Here is a 12,905-nt window from a genome sequence, read left to right on the forward strand (position 1 = left end):
CTCAGTCCTCAATCTCTGTTTGGGGAAGGTCAAATTCAAAGAACCTTACTTGGTTTTTTCCTGATTTCAGTGATTCATTGGACTTCTGTGTTGTCCCTTAGAGTACAAATCCTGTATGTTTTAGTGGGGGAGTAAGCAATTTTCAAGGGCACTTTTCCACCCTCAGTGAGGAGAAAAAGGTGTGATTACTCACAGATATATATCATGTTACCAAAGTGTCTGCCATTGCCATAAGATATTGACTACTCCATGATTTTCACCTGTGCCTTTTGGGTTAATGAGTCTGTGTAGGAGCAGCTCACCATCACACAGCAGCAGTCTTTCAAACAAACAAAAATTAAAAGAGATAGAAAGAAAAGAAAGAAAAGAAAGAAAAGAAAGAAAAGAAAGAAAGAAAACCATTTTGCCAGAGAGGAAAATAAAAATCCTAGAGCAGGCAACAGTCAGGCAGTTTTAGTTTTTTCTTGAGTAAAGTGTGGTAGGTACAGATCAACTTTGTTTGTTCAATACTTACTCTATTTTCCTTTAACCTGCTCTGAAACGAGGACTGGAAGCACTTTGCTAAATGGATTGAAATTATCCTGGCTTCACAGCATGCCTTGTAAGTGCCTTGGTACTGTCTGTGGTCCTGCTGTTTGGAGACTGCCTGGAGTGATGCCCTTTCAGGGGTTTCCATAGATGCCCTCCCCTGCTATGGCAACAGCACACTCAGCTCCAGAGCTCTGTTTGCACCAGCCAGGGGCTGCTCCTTGGGGAACCAGGCTTGCACTGGCTCTGAAAGCTCAGCCTTGCCCGAGAGAAGAGTTCTCTCAGAGTTTGTGGGACCCCAGAACCATCAGCACCTGCTGCCAGGTGTATGACACACCTCAGATTTGGTGTCTCATTCCTGCGGCCAGGTTTGCTCTGAGAGTGGGGAACAGGTCACTGAATCTCTTTATGGCACTTTCACCATCTGAGACATTTTCCTCTACCCATCATTGTCTTTAGATAGGGGTTTCCTTGTAAAAAAGGCAGTTTTGGCGCAAGGGAAGGTGAGAGATGCTGCAGCCTCTCCGTAGCACAAACTCTGCTGCTTTCAGAGAGGCAGAGGGACTCAATGACATCATGTGAACTTATTGCCTCACCTCATTGATTTTAGGTCTGGTAAAAAGAATTCTGAGCTCCATCCATAGACAGTTTGTCCACAGTCTCATGCTTCCAACAAATTTTCAGATGTTTTGCTGTATTTAAAACTTTTCATTATGGTCTAATTGAACATCTCCTGTGGCTATTGCCTCCTCCATCCCCCCAGCCTGGTAGATAATCTTGTGGCAACTTCTTTATGTGAATCATTTGCCAGGCATTATTGATATTTTCTTAAACTTTTGAAACTGATAGATAGCTAAGGGAACAATCTACACACATGCACAATGCTCACCTCCCCAGAAAAATAAAGTTCCCTATTCCAGGGTGCCAGGAACAGATGGTGGGAGACTTCATTGCAGTTGTATCAGTGTCTTTTCCTCCTAAAAACTTCTGTACAGTTCAAGACCCAGAGATGGAACGATTTTTTTGCATTCACTGAGTTCTCAGTCTATGTGTGTATCTGTTGATTTAGTGTTTCTCTCCACCATTATGTGGAGGGATGTTGCCTGAGGCAAATACAGTACTTAGAGGTGTAGTGTTCCAGGAAAGCCCCAGCTGGGAAGCCTAGCCTAGACCCATGGCAGTGTCCTCTCTACCAAAAATCTCTCATTTCTTTTCCCCTCCCTGCCTGGAGTTTGATGTGAGCTGCCCCTGTTTGGGGTATTGAAATCACTGAACAAGATAAATATGGGAAAGAGGAGCTGAGAGAGATGCAAATGTAGCACTTGGCCAGTCCTCAGAGAGCCTACACCTTCCCTCCAACCTTCACACAATATTGATGGTTTCATAATGGACATGCAGGAATATGGGATCAAAGAGAATATCTGAGTGTTATTGGTTCTAACTACCCAAGCTTAGCCACACTTTTATCTTTAAAAGCCTTGGAGAAACAGCTTCTGGTTTGTTTTCCATTTCATCTGATACAGCTTGCCTTAGTAACCAATTAGCATTTTGTGATTACATGTAATAATTCCACATGCTCAGGCTGTGCACTTGGTGTTTCTGAATGCTGTGCATCAGGCTGAGGTGGCACATGAGGGACTGTGACCCTGGCCCTGGCAGCTTCAAAACACATTATGTCATCACTGTTAATAAATTTTTTTGGTGTTCAGTCCAGTATAAATTCCCTTTCTCTTTTTTGTTTTTAATTGTTTTTTTTAATATTGCTATATTGAAAAAAAATCTTTTTTCTTAAGATTTAGAAAAAAAAATCTCTTCTAGAGGAGATCTAATAAAGGGGACACTGTGGGGTACAGTTCTTTTCAGACAGTAGTTAAGATGCTTTTATAGTCATGTATAGGGGAAAAAGGGGGACAAGGAAAGCAGTTATAGCTTTTTTTACTAATCTATATCTTGTGAGACTCCATTTCTTGTGCCTATAGCAATAAAATTTGAGGACTTGCTTTATTTTACTGTCATTTCCCAGTATTATAGATACTGATCATTAAACTCCCAGAAACTATTACGTTTTGTGAACCACTTACAAAGTAGTTGTTGAAACATGCAAGCCATAAATCAGCAAATACCTGCACCAAAATCAGAATTCACCTCTGCTTCTTTACTTAATTCCTTTTCCCTGTTTCCTCCATAGAAAATGCAGGTTGTGACAGACGCCATCAGGGGAAAGGAGTGAGTCCCCAGATGCCAGGCTGCAAAGTTTACATGCCAGCAGTGCCTCCCTGCCCTGGAGCTGGTTTGTAGCTGCCAGCAGCCCTCAGGACGCCTGGTACCCCCCGAGCCGGGAGCGTGTTCGCTTTCCAGTGGCTGCCTGCCCTGCAGCATCCCTGGTGCATCCCCAGCGCTCCCAGCCCGCATCCCAGCCCGGCCATCCCGGCAATCCAGGGCCCAGCAATGCGGGCTGGGCTGAAACTGCTGGCCCCGGCTGGGAGGAATCGAAGGGAAGGGATTGTTTGGAGTGGGGAATGAAAGAACAGTGCTGAAAAGTGGCTGTGAAGTGGCTGGTGATAACTGGGAAACAGGGGTGGTGCTGGTTGCAGGCAGTGGCGCCCTTGCAGGCTCCAAAAAGCCAATTATTTCCATCATTTGCTCCCTCTCCTTCAGGATGCAGAACAGCTCTGTGCATAGTATCTTTTTTTTTTTTTTTCTTTCTTTCTTTCCCCACAATTTTTTTAATCTCCATATTTAAACCCATTTCAGTTTGCTTGTGACACTCTCCTTGACTGAGGGGCCAGCTCTGAAGGACTGAAACCCTGGACTAAAAACCTGGTACTTGAGTTTCCAGCTGAGGAGACAGCAGAAGTGAGTAGGGGTGCAAACTTCCACAGCAGCAAGATAACAGCTGAAGGGACTGGTGATCCTTCTTGCAGCATGATCCTGACCCCTGAGCTGACACAACAGCACAGAAATCCCCAGGGACCTTTGTAGGACCAAATGTCAGGCCGTGGAAATCAGTTTTATACTGATTTTCAAATATCTGCATCATGTCTTGTTAATTGCTAGCCAATATATCTTATGTTTTTCAGGCTTTACAGAGTCTTTATTTGCCTATATCAATATGGAATGGGTACAAAACAAAGAGCTCCTCACGGACAACCTGCCTACAGGTAGAAAGGTTACTTCAGTTGAAACCTTGGTTTGAAATGAATAATTGAACCATCCATAGCTACATCCATGTTTAAACACTCTCACCACTGCCTTCTGCCAGGATCCAGCTATTAAAAATAGCAACAATATACAGTAGCTTGAGCCAGCTTTGTGTGTGGTTTACAAGAGATATTTATTGAATGGTTTCTGATGGTCAACAGCCACTGTAAATAAATATCAAGGTCTGTGCCATTCATGAACTGTGATTAAAAATCACTGCTGGACTTGGCCTGAGTGGTGAAGGAATGAAAGATATTTGCTGTTTGATCTCCTGGGTGCCGTGGTGTAACACAGGGCACTGGCCCTCTCAGGACCTCACCTGTGACAGATCTGTGCAGAGAATGTGTCACCTGCACAGCTGGGATGGTGCACAGGAGACTCTCCACATTAAAATGGGATGTTTGCCAGCAGCACTGACACCCAGGCCAAAGCCTGCTGCAAAATCAGCTGCTGTGCAGAACATGGACAATTTACCAGCAGTGCTGAGCTCTTACAGAAAGGGCTTTAGGAAAAGTACTTTTAGTCATTATTTACAGAAAACCTGGGAAAGAGCAGGACTGTGTGTTCAGCAGGCATGGATCTCACAGTTCCAGCTGTCTAAGGGCTGGTGAGTCTTATCTGATGCTGTTTGGAGGGTAATAATACTGATATTCCCAGGATAAAACTGGAAAGCCACTGGACAGATGGGATAAGAGGAACTGCACAGATAAAGCAGAATGTCATTCCTCGTAAGCTTCTCCCCTAGTGCTCCCCAGGAGCAAGGAGTTGAGGTGAGATTTGTATTTTACTTTGCTTCCAGCTCACCTTGCTCCTTGACCAAATCATTTATCTCCCTCCTATTTCAGCCCAGCAACCTAAAGAAATGCAAACTTACCAGAAATGGGCACGAGCTATGTGCACACACAATTAAAGTGCCGGTGAGGAGTACAGGATATAATTCCACATTTTGTGCACATCCAGGCTGAAACTAACTGCAAGCCTTTTTTAATTTTAATAGTGCATGGGAAACTTTGTTCCAGAAACCACTTTAGGTCACTGTCAAGTACCTAATTTCCCCATACTTCTAGAACACTGCATCAGGGAAGTTGTCTGTTTGTGAAATACAGGATTACAGAAATGAGTCACAAATGCTTACTGATAATAGAAAATAATTGTAGAAGTGTTATTACTCTTTCTATATTTACTACTAATGAAATTAAGGAAATCAACAAGATGAAAGTTTCAAAGTCTGCATAGGAACAGAGAATCTTTCCTCTAAAAAAGTTTGATTTCCTGTGAGGAAGATTAAACTCATTTCTGCATTTTTGCTCTGCTCTAAACTGCACAGCTCTGTCACCAAGCTGGAGACCCTGTGCCTCCTACAAAAAGACTGGGAGAGCATCTTGTCACCTTCTTTGTGTATTTTACAACAGCTGAATCATAAAATAACCACTTCTTTCATCTTAATCAAAGACCAGTTTCTCGATTAATACTTTTCCATGTCACTGAGTGAAGTGGAAGAGTTTTGCCGGTTTCTGAGGTGTACAGCAGGAACCAAGGCAGGACTGCAGAAGGTGCCTTGCTCTTTGCAATATTGATCGTGCAGCTTTTCAGAGGGAACATTTCCAATTTTTTTTTTCAAATAATTAAAGTATAATATTTTACAGCCTGATAAAATTTACAGGGACCCTTGGCAAGTAATTATAGTGCTTCTTTAAAAGAGACCCCATAAAAGATGCATGATTAGAAAGTTAAGGATCTGGATAGAATTACAACGATGTGACAAATAATTTACAAGCGATAAACCATCCCAAGGAGAGGGGGAGGGTAATTAAAATAAAAAGGGAGAAAAAGACATTAAACTAACCAGTGGTGAAATATCACAATTAAAATAATATATTTGCCCCCTGTGTTTAGTGTTAAGTTTTTGTAACTACAAGTTTCTCTGCTTTGGCTAGAGAAAAGATTCTCTCTGGCTAGAAAAGCTCCAGCTTGATGTTGATGTGAGGCATTTCTTTTCATCATAGGTTGTTCTGAATTTGGCACAGTAGCTTTCATTTTATTACATACTTAAGATAAATATTCTGTATAGATGTTCTGCAGTACTAATGATCCCTAAGACAGTGGAACAGTAGCTTGAAGATTTTTATCTGCCTCCAGATGTTGGCCAAACTCATTTTTTATAAAGCACATTTATTAGGTTTCAGCTGGGGGGAAAAAAATTGTTAATTCCAGCTTAAAACACTTTGAGATTTGGGGAAAATGCAAGTTTGGATCTGGATTGAAATTTTGATGGCAGGACCCACACTGCAGGAGATGAAGGGCAGCTGTGACAAAATGAATAAAGGGAAAAAAATCTTTCTCATTTTTTCCTCACATTTATTGCTCCCCCTCATACAAATACCGAGGTCAAAGTAACAATCAGCACCAGACCAGACCTACAATGAGTGGCTGCTGCCACTGGGACTGGTGACCATCAGCAGTCCTGAGCTGGGGAGGGGATCCCAGCTCCCACCCACATGAGGAGGTGGAAGGCAGGGGTGCAAAATGGGCTTCAACTCAAAAATGATGCAGAACATGGCACCCAAGAACCCCTGTGTGAAAGCTTTTCACAGCACAAGGCAGTGCAAAAGGCACCTTACACCAGTGGATCTTCCCACTCACCTTTCCCATCACATGGACAACAAAACCAGCCATAATCCAATCTGTAAAGAAAACTTCCTTAATTTTAATTCCTGTGTTGGCTTTGTCTCCTATAGCAGCAAGACCTTCAAAGAAAAAAGCAAAATGTGCTGGGACTTCCAGCTGATTTACAGAGCAGGGAGACTGATTCTTCACCAGACAATCCATTGCATCCCTCATCACTTTAAGAAAGATGTATGCCCCTTGAGTCATCTATATTTTATATTATATATATGTATTATATATATATATATATATATATACATGTATATATATTTTATATATTTTTTGATATATTTCTATTTTGCCTTCACAACTTCAAGTAATATCTAAGAAGCTCCAGCAACTAAGTAAGAAAGGGATATTTCTGCCCTGTTAGCACACAAGAAAACTTGCAGCTATTTTAAAGGCACTGATTTTTTTCACTGAAGCCCCATTATTGATAACTCCAGATGTCAGATCATCTGAAAGTCACATCCTGGCACTGAAGATTTTATTCCAGCTCTTTTGTATCTAAAGAAGTTTCACAGAGCAAATACCTAAGTCAAGACAGGCTGGGTGCTGAAGGTGTAGGAGCATGAATTTGACACCAGGTTGATTTTAGTGCGCTGCTGATTTATCCTGCAGTAATTGCAGAATCAAGCACATTAATCAGATTGATTTGTGCACATCTGTTTTTCAAAAAACCAGATGTTGGATCATTGGAAAAAGAAGTGCAATTCGCCTTAAACCAACTGACGTAAATCAGGAGTCAAATAATTGAAGGTACCTGCAATAGATGCCCTTGGCAATGAGAGAATAATGATGCCTGAGATCTCATGGTCCTTAAGAAGTCTTTTTGGGTTAATTTCATTTTATTTTATTTTATTAAATCACTCACATGAGTCTCCTCAGCTTCTGTAGTTTATTGATAAAAGAAAAGGCTTTCAATGGTTTGTAAAACTCTTGGTGGGACATAACCATCTCTTCCCGTATTCTATTATGGCAAAAGAAGATTATAAAATATTTCTGTTCTGAGCATATGTGATAATTCCTCTCTAAACTCCTTTATTGGGGCAGACTCTAATTTATTCACAAGTAACAGCGAATTAACAGGAATTGGAATAAAGTGCATTTTTGCAAATAAAAGGTAAAATACTTCTCTAGAACTAGCAAAACGCTCTGGGCTTATCACCTCCTGAAGATGAACTGAAGAAAAGATTTCAAGGCCTCAGTTGTCACTTACAATATCAATCAGACCTTACCTTCCCCATGGCCTGAGTGCAGAACAGTCAGTGAATAAAATCTGAAAGAGAGAAACTACAGGAGAAACTGCGGAGATTTCCCAAAGAAACTCCTCTCCTGCTTCTCTCATTCTAGCCCTAGGATCCAAACGTTGTAACCCCGCTGCCTTATTCTTGCGGTTTGCTGAGTGGAAAATGCACATGTGTTCAAACAGCTGTATCGTCGGGGGCTCCATCCCAAACGCAGCGCAACATCTGTAGGACAAGGGAGAGGTGTCAAGTGAAGTGTGTAAACCTGCAGCTAACGGCACGGAGCCTTCTGTGGGGGCTGAGATTCCCCTCCTGCAGCGTGGCAAGCTTGACATTTTCCAGACATTCCCAGGGACACCTCCTGTGGCATCGCTCGTGCTTCCCTGCCCGCGCGGAGATCCCGGCAGCTCTGCGGCAGCAGATTGTGGGATCTCGCCTTCTGGGGGCTGTTTGTTCACACCGTGTCTTCCGAGCAGCTTGAGAGTGGAATTTTGTTACTCTTCAGCCCTTTCCTTTTCCTTAGAGGATTCCTGTCAGGGGTAGCACGCGCCCAAGGAGCTCTTGCTGCGCTCACTGTGCCACATTTGTATTTTGTAACTCCTGCACTAAAGGCACTGGTGGTACTGGCAGGATTGATGGCTGGGGCAAGAGAATTCTGGTGGTACTGGTGGGATTGATGGCTGGGGCAAGAGAATTCTGTCCCAAATTTTTTTAATGAGGCACTGCTCTCACGCTCTGAAGCCAAAATGCATCTTGTCCATCCTGCCTTGCCCTGTGGCACCCACTCACTGCATCCCTGCTGCCTGGGGACTCCTTGAACCTGCAGTGGGACTGGATCTCATCGTGTGAGAGAAGTTTTGCATCAAATCAGCAACAAACACATTAAGGATTGCTCCTCTACATGCTCATTTGGATTTCAGAAGCCAGGGTTTAGCTCCGCTACTCTCATGCTCTGAAGCCAAAATGTCTCTTGTCTGTCCAACGGGCAAATTGAAAGCAAGATGTTTTTTGCAGTTGAAATAAACACAAACACATATTTTCTTTTTCTTCCTTAATTTCATCATAAGAACTGAAATGTAACAATCACGGGGCTAAAAATGCACCAGCTAGGGAAGAAAGCAAGGAGCATCCTAACATGAGGGCAGTATTTCATCCTCGTGATGATCCCAGCATCAAAGATGGGTTGTGAGTTTCTCCATAGTCTGGGAACGTTCTGATCCAGGGTTTGGCTCCAATCTTTGAGTAAGTTACAGCCATGTGCTAAGCTTGGATCCAGACTGGAGTCTTCCCAAAATCTGAGGAAGTTCAGACCCAGGATTTTGGCTTCAGCCCACAGCTAATTCAAACCAAACTGTCATCTAGATTCTAAGTGGGAATGAGTCAGAAGGCCTCAGCAGCTGACGAGGCGTCCACACTGTGTAATCACCACGCATGGTTTGGCAGCCAGCACGGGCCCTGACTCAGGAATGGAGGTCACGGTGGCACCTGTGACTTGCAGAGCTTTGGTGGCCTCCAGGACCCCTCTGTGTGCCCAGCACCCACACCACAAGCACTGCATCTTGGAGGGGGTGATGGTTCAGCCCTCTGAAACATCTGGACTTCATCCAGGTTTCAACCAACATCCAAATGAGGGCTCTTCATGAAATGTGGCCGCCTCCGTTATTACACAGCAGGAACCCTCTGCTCCTGCACAGGGAGAAGTTACTCTGTGTTCCCATCTCTTTACTGGCTCTACTTGCTTGCTGCTGGGACTCTCCTGTCTGAACCTGTTGTCACTCAGAGAACATCTTTATTCCAGAACACTGGGGAGACCTAATTAACTGAGCAAAGCTGCCCTGCACAGCAGTGGGGAGGTTCATTGTGCTGCTGGCAGTGTCAGATGTGAGCCTGCCTTTCCCTGTGGCACCCACTCACTGCAACCCTGCTGCCTGGGGACTCCTGTGAACCTGCAATGGGACTGGGTCTCATTATGCGAGTCTCTTTTTACATCAAATCAGCAACAAACACATTAAGGATTGCTCCCCTACATCCTCGTTTGGATTTCAGAAGCAATCTTTTCTGAACGCCACCCTGCACACGCAGTTCCTTGTCCCAGTCTCCACAGATTTGGAAGCAGCTATAGCCAACTTTGCCTTTCTCATGCAGCACCCAGTAAACAGCTTCTTCCTGCTTTCATTATTAACAGTGTTTATTAGCAGCACTGCAGTAATACAATCAGACCCTTAAGTGCTTTGCAAACATGCAGGAAGACAGTTTTACAAGCTATTCCCCCCTCTGACCAGAGCCTGGGGTGGTGGCAAACTTTAGTTGGTCTGCTTTTTCCCACTAGCAAAGAGTGCTCAGGGAGGGAGGGAGGGCACAACTCCTCTTCTAACTGCCTCTTGCCCCAATATCTCTATTCAAAGAAAGCAGGAGGGGAAAAGCAGTGCTGTAAGAAGAAAGCAGGTACTTGATAGAGAAATTTAAACAGGACTTCTCCATTTTATGCCCTTCCAGGATTTCAACTTATCTAGAGAAGGGGAAAATCTGTTTCATCCCAGACTGTGTTGCTCCCTTCCTGCAGCCATTCCACAGGACTCGGATGCCCATCAGACTATTTTAGGAGAGCCAGAGTGTTCTGGGCTGGCAAACAGGCACCACGAGGCCTGTGCACAGCACCTTATCTGGAGTCCAGGTATCTTTAGTGTATCAAACAAAAAGCAGCAAAGCTCCTTCACACAGCTCCAGCCATGGCACATGCACTGCTCTCCAAGAGTGCTGCCCTCCTGGTTCAGAGCATCTCCACCCCAGAGGGCACTGCCAGAAATTGCCCAGCATGTGTTCCACAGATAGAAGAGCACATATCAGTGTTTATCCAGTGCTCTTCCTCTGAGAGGAAAGAGTTAAGAAAAGAAAAAAAGCCAGGCATGGAGTGGTGTCTCTTATGGAATCACGTGTGGGGAGAATAATGCAAGTGATCTGCTTTCGCAACAGTGCTGAGGTCACTCGACCACAAGCCTCCAGCTCTATTATGTGTGAGGGAGATAATGGGACAGAACTGTGGGCAAAATTCTGTTCCTGGGAATCCTGTCAAACCTCCACAGGCCTTGGAGACACCTGGAAGAAGATAAGCATGATAATTATTTTCTAAAATAAGAGGCACTTCTTTCCCTCCAGCCACCCCCACCCCACAGCAAGTCAGCAGCCTGTTGTGGTTTTGTTCCACGTGATTCCTTGAAGAGAGACAAAGAAATGCAACATCCCATCAGAGTGAATCACATATTTGGAAATGACCTGATTCACACGTTTTTTCCATTCCCTGTCGCTGATGTGAGTCCTAATACAAAAGTAGAAATTATATGTCCTGATGTTTAGTCTGTAAATTGGTGTCTGTGCTCCATTCTCCAGCTCAAGTCACAGGAAAACACTTTGTTCTCCTGAAGAGTCTTCTTTTCAGACGCAGCTCAATGCCTGCACAAGACAGATGCTCAAAGACCTTTTGTGGGGTCAGAAAAGCAAAAACATGACATTTGTGTCAGTGTCATACTCTAAGATATGGAGTGCTCAAGATGTGGGCCCTGGTTCCCCATGAAACACTTGGAGACAGGGTGCAGCCAGAGGGATTCACACAGGTTCTGCTCCTCTGGGTGATGATACCAACCTGCCTCAGCCTCAGCACTTCTGACCCAGGTGGGCCCTTTTTCCCTGAAGGATTCTCACCTCTACACAACTGGTTCAGAGAGACTTTCTTCTCCTCAAGCCCTTATTGCTGCTTTCAAACATTAACCACATCTCACCAGGCACTGCTTTAGGTCAGAAGCTGTACTTTTTCCCCTTTTTATGAAGCATCAAGTGTTATCCCACTAAGGAGATGCTCCACAGAATAAATCACAGACACAAATAAGAAAGTGGTTTATTTCTGTATCTAATTGCATAGAAAAATCTAATTGATTTCTTATGGCACAGAGAAATCTTCATGGCTGGGCACTGAAAACCAACTGATGCAGCTTCTTTTGCCTGACAAATCTATGACAAAAACTGGTCTCCACAGTCAGCTGAAAATTTCCTGCTGACTGGAAGAAGGAGTCAGGCTCCCTGTGACTGGAATAAAGTTGCATAAGAACCTCATTACAGGAGGTAGCCTGGCACAGGAAGGGACTCAGGATCTGGAGAACATGCAGAGTGCATGCTAAGTGCTGCCTTGGCTTATCTTGGTTTCAGTGGCTCACTCAACCATTCAGACTGACACATATGTACTTAATATATTTTTAAAAAAAACCATATTTCCAAAGCAGTGTGAGCCCCATGGCTGGCATCTGCCTAGTCCAAAGTGCCAGCTGCTGGCAAGTTGCTCCTTTCATGGTTTATTGGAGTCATTTACACAGGGGTGGGCCAGCAAAAGAGGAGAAGGGAACAGTGAAAGGGAAAACAGCATTTCCCCCTACCCTTGTTTTCTTCAGTTTTTTTGATATTTGCCATTATTATGTAACTCTGTTTCAGGCTTCAAAAGTTTTTGGTACCATGTTTGGTGGCAGTCCTGCCTTGCTTCTGTGGGAAAGCAAAAGGGTTGGTTCTGCTTGGGGTTTTTAATAATTATTTAGTTTTAAATTACTTTCTTCTGGGACATGGACCACATATTTGGAGCAGTAATTGCTCCAGATGTGCTTGAGCTTAAAATCTGGGCCTAAATTATTTAGAAACTCAGTGAATTTGAGATGTGGCTTTATAGCCATTCTCCAAAAGGTTTTTCCTCCCCAAAAATGCATGCTGTCTTCCAGATTCACTTCTATGTCTGATCAACCTTTTCACTTTGGAGATTTCCTGGGTCAGTGTGGACGATAAAATCACTGCAGCCAAGCTGTGCCCAGGCCAGCTGAACAGCCAAGAGCTGGGTGGAGAGAGAAGGAGGTGAAAGGGTTTTTAAGGGCAAATGGGCACTACCATAATGACAGTAGTATCTTGGGTATTGTGACCTAGAGCCCAGTGGTCCAGGCGTGCTCTTGCCTACCCAAACAGTCCTTTTGCATCACTGGCAGCCAGAAAGTCCCAGTAGATCTCATCTCTCCCAGGGCACCACTGTAAATAACTCCTGGTTTGTACCGAAGCATTGACGCTGCATGGGTAAAACCAAGGTCAGGCTTTTCAGTATTATCCTAAAGTGGGCACTCACTGCTGAAATCTACTGTGCCACAGAGTGTGAGCGCTCAATTCTATAACATTTAGATACCCCTTGCCTTAGAACCAAGAGTTCTTGTGTCGGTAGATTCTGGATGTGTGTTTCAC

Source organism: Zonotrichia albicollis, chromosome 17, assembly GCF_047830755.1.
Source record: "Zonotrichia albicollis isolate bZonAlb1 chromosome 17, bZonAlb1.hap1, whole genome shotgun sequence".
Lineage (NCBI taxonomy): Eukaryota > Metazoa > Chordata > Aves > Passeriformes > Passerellidae > Zonotrichia > Zonotrichia albicollis.